Below are 5,000 nucleotides of genomic sequence, written 5' to 3' on the forward strand. Positions count from 1 at the left end.
CGAAAGATGTAAAGACGCATTGGAGATCGTGGTCTCTGGCGGGCTCATTGCACGCCCCACTGCATATCTTTCCTCGAATCGAGAATGATTCGTCCACTAAGGCTGCGAAACTACGCGTCGAGGAAACTAGGGGAAAGAAGCGGGATGCGAGCGAAACGACAATACATTATGGAAACGTCGCGAAACAATGTTCGGCGGTTGCTCGTTTCCTCCTGCGGACGTTTCATTGCTCGGGCGCTTCACGTCCCTCCGTAACCTTCGCGCGATCGCGTGCCCCGGAGAGCCGGCAACCGGTGAACCACAGGCGTATAAACTATAGTCTTCTATAGCAAGCCTTCGGCGGTTACTCTCCGACGCGGGGATTCCACGACGAGAGAGAATTTCGTGGCGGGTGACATCGGTCGAAACGCTACGACGGGTATTTCTATTATAGAACGAATCATCGCCACCCTTTACCAGTGCCCGACGAAGGAATCACAAGGTCATCTGGAGTTTACAATGCCAGCGACGGTAATTCCAACGAAGACCCGATAAGTCAACTCATCGTTCTATTTCTCCCCGTACAGACAAGCGAATCAACGCTATCGCACCTCACGCATGCACGAACGTTCTCTTCGCGTGAATCGTCCCATCGTCGAAAGATATAGCCGCTTGGAGATCGTGGCCCATCAAGTTCTTCCGTAACTCCTGCGCGATCGCGTACCCCGGAGAGCAGGCAACCGGTGAACCACAGGCGTATAAACTATAGTCTTCTATAGCAAGCCTTCGCGTTTACTCTACGACGCGGGGATTCCACGACGAGAGAGATTTTCGTGGCGGGTGACACGGCCGAATCGCTACGACGGGTATTTCTATTATAGAACGAATCATCGCCACCCTTTACCAGTGCCCGACGAAGGAATCACAAGGTCATCTGGAGTTTACAATGCCAGCGACGGTAATTCCAACGAAGACCCGATAAGTCAACTCATCGTTCTATTTCTCCCCGTACAGAAAAGCGAATCGGCGCTATCGCACCTCACGCAAGCAGGAATGATCTCTTCGCGTGGATCGTCCCATCGTCGAAAGATGTAAGACGTACAGAAATCGTGGTCCATCACGATTATTCGTAACTCTCCGAGTCGCGTATCTGAGAGTAGGACAAACGGAGAACCACAGGCATAAATAATACTATATGTTTCTTATATAGTTAGCCTTCGCGTTTTACTCTCCGACATGGGGATTCCACGACGAGAGAGAGTTTCGTGGCGGGTGTCTCGGCCGAATCGCTACGACGGGTATTTCTATTATAGAACGAATCATCGCCACCCTTTACCAGTGCCCGACGAAGGAATCACAAGGTCATCTGGAGTTTACAATGCCAGCGACGGTAATTCCAACGAAGACCCGATAAGTCAACTCATCGTTCTATTTCTCCCCGTACAGAAAAGCGAATCGACGCTATCGCACCTCGCGCGAGCACGTAACTACTCTTCGCGTGGATCGTCCCATCGTCGAAAGATGTAAGACGCACGGAAATCGTGGCCCATCAACGTTTTTTTGTAACTCTGCCGATCGCGTATCACAGAGCCGAGACGCACATACCACAGGCGTATAATACCGTTTTCTTTCGTATGGTAAGCCTTCGCGTTTACTCTTCGGCGCGGGGTTTCCACGTCGAGAGAGACATTCGTGGCGGGTGACATCGGTCGAAACGCTACGACGGGTATTACTATTATAGAACGAATCATCGCCACCCTTTACCAGTGCCCGACGAAGGAATCACAAGGTCATCTGGAGTTTACAATGCCAGCGACGGTAATTCCAACGAAGACCCGATAAGTCAACTCAACGTTCTATTTCTCCCCGTACAGAAAAGCGAATCGACGCTGTTGCACCTCACGCAAGCACGAACGTTCTCTTCGCGTGGATCGTCCCATCGTCGAAAGATGTAAGACGCACGGAAATCGTGGCACATCACGTGTTTTCGGAACTCTGTCGACCGCGTATCTCAGAGACGACGCGCGCGAACCACTGGCATATACTATTATATATCGCGTTTTACCCTCCGACGCGGGGATTCCACGACGAGAGAGAGTTTCGTGAGCGGGTTGACTCGGAAGAAACGCTACGACGGGTATTTCTATTATAGAACGCATCATCGCCACCCTTTACCAGTGCCCGACGAAGGAATCACAAGGTCATCTGGAGTTTACAATGCCAGCGACGGTAATTCCAACGAAGACCCGATAAGTCAACTCAACGTTCTATTTCTCCCCGTACAGAAAAGCGAATCGACGCAATCGCACCATACGCGTGCACGTAAACAACTCTTCGCGTGGATCGTCCCATCGTCGAGAGACGTAAGTTTTCATAGTATGAATTCGCGTTTTACTCTCCGACGCGGGGATTCCACGACGAGAGAGAGTTTCGTGAGCGGGTTGACTCGGAAGAAACGCTACGACGGGTATTTCTATTATAGAACGCATCATCGCCACCCTTTACCAGTGCCCGACGAAGGAATCACAAGGTCATCTGGAGTTTACAATGCCAGCGACGGTAATTCCAACGAAGACCCGATAAGTCAACTCAACGTTCTATTTCTCCCCGTACAGAAAAGCGAATCGACGCAATCGCACCATACGCGTGCACGTAAACAACTCTTCGCGTGGATCGTCCCATCGTCGAGAGACGTAAGTTTTCATAGTATGAATTCGCGTTTTACTCTCCGACGCGGGGATTCCACGACGAGAGAGAGTTTCGTGAGCGGGTTGACTCGGAAGAAACGCTACGACGGGTATTTCTATTATAGAACGCATCATCGCCACCCTTTACCAGTGCCCGACGAAGGAATCACAAGGTCATCTGGAGTTTACAATGCCAGCGACGGTAATTCCAACGAAGACCCGATAAGTCAACTCAACGTTCTATTACTCCCCGTACAGAAAAGCGAATCGACGCAATCGCACCATACGCGTGCACGTAACAACTCTTCGCGTGGATCGTCCCATCGTCGAGAGACGTAAGTTTCATAGTAAGCCTTCGGCGTTTTACTCTCCGACGCGGGGATTCCACGACGAGAGAGAGAGTTTCGTGAGCGGGTTGACTCGGAAGAAACGCTACGACGGGTATTTCTATTATAGAACGCATCATCGCCACCCTTTACCAGTGCCCGACGAAGGAATCACAAGGTCATCTGGAGTTTACAATGCCAGCGACGGTAATTCCAACGAAGACCCGATAAGTCAACTCAACGTTCTATTTCTCCCCGTACAGAAAAGCGAATCGACGCAATCGCACCATACGCGTACACGTAAACAACTCTTCGCGTGGATCGTCCCATCGTCGAGAGACGTAAGTTTTCATAGTATGAATTCGCGTTTTACTCTCCGACGCGGGGATTCCACGACGAGAGAGAGTTTCGTGAGCGGGTTGACTCCGAAGAAACGCTACGACGGGTATTTCTATTATAGAACGCATCATCGCCACCCTTTACCAGTGCCCGACGAAGGAATCACAAGGTCATCTGGAGTTTACAATGCCAGCGACGGTAATTCCAACGAAGACCCGATAAGTCAACTCAACGTTCTATTTCTCCCCGTACAGAAAAGCGAATCGACGCAATCGCACCATACGCGTGCACGTAAACAACTCTTCGCGTGGATCGTCCCATCGTCGAGAGACGTAAGTTTTCATAGTATGAATTCGCGTTTTACTCTCCGACGCGGGGATTCCACGACGAGAGAGAGTTTCGTGAGCGGGTTGACTCGGAAGAAACGCTACGACGGGTATTTCTATTATAGAACGCATCATCGCCACCCTTTACCAGTGCCCGACGAAGGAATCACAAGGTCATCTGGAGTTTACAATGCCAGCGACGGTAATTCCAACGAAGACCCGATAAGTCAACTCAACGTTCTATTACTCCCCGTACAGAAAAGCGAATCGACGCAATCGCACCATACGCGTGCACGTAACAACTCTTCGCGTGGATCGTCCCATCGTCGAGAGACGTAAGTTTCCATACTATGAATTCGCGTTTTACTCTCCGACGCGGGGATTCCACGACGAGAGAGTGTTTCGTGAGCGGGTTGACTCGGAAGAAACGCTACGACGGGTATTTCTATTATAGAACGCATCATCGCCACCCTTTACCAGTGCCCGACGAAGGAATCACAAGGTCATCTGGAGTTTACAATGCCAGCGACGGTAATTCCAACGAAGACCCGATAAGTCAACTCAACGTTCTATTGCTCCCCGTACAGAAAAGCGAATCGACGCAATCGCACCATACGCGTGCACGTAACAACTCTTCGCGTGGATCGTCCCATCGTCGAGAGACGTAAGTTTCATAAGTAAGCCTTCGGCGTTTTACTCTCCGACGCGGGGATTCCACGACGAGAGAGTGTTTCGTGGCGGGTGACTAGGCCGAAACGCTACGACGGGTATTTCTATTATAGAACGAATCATCGCCACCCTTTACCAGTGCCCGACGAAGGAATCACAAGGTCATCTGGAGTTTACAATGCCAGCGACGGTAATTCCAACGAAGACCCGATAAGTCAGCTCATCGTTCTATTTCTCCCCGTACAGAAAAGCGAATCGACGCTATCGCACCTCGCGCGAGCACGTAACAACTCTTCGCGTGGATCGTCCCATCGTCGAGAGACGTAAGACGCACGGAAATCGTGGTTCATCGCGTCTTTTCCTACTCTCTTGAATCGCAATTTCGTATAGAGCCTACACACGCGAACCACCGGCATATACTATTTCTTCTCTCATAGTAAGCCTTCGCGCGTTTTACTCTCCGACGCGGGGATTCCACGACGAGAGAGTGTTTCGTGGCGGGTGTCTCGGCCGAATCGCTACGACGGGTATTTCTATTATAGAACGAATCATCGCCACCCTTTACCAGTGCCCGACGAAGGAATCACAAGGTCATCTGGAGTTTACAATGCCAGCGACGGTAATTCCAACGAAGACCCGATAAGTCAACTCATCGTTCTATTTCTCCCCGTACA

The sequence above is a fragment of the Nomia melanderi genome, unplaced genomic scaffold, assembly GCF_051020985.1.
Source record: "Nomia melanderi isolate GNS246 unplaced genomic scaffold, iyNomMela1 scaffold0607, whole genome shotgun sequence".
In the NCBI taxonomy this organism is placed as follows: Eukaryota; Metazoa; Arthropoda; class Insecta; order Hymenoptera; family Halictidae; genus Nomia; species Nomia melanderi.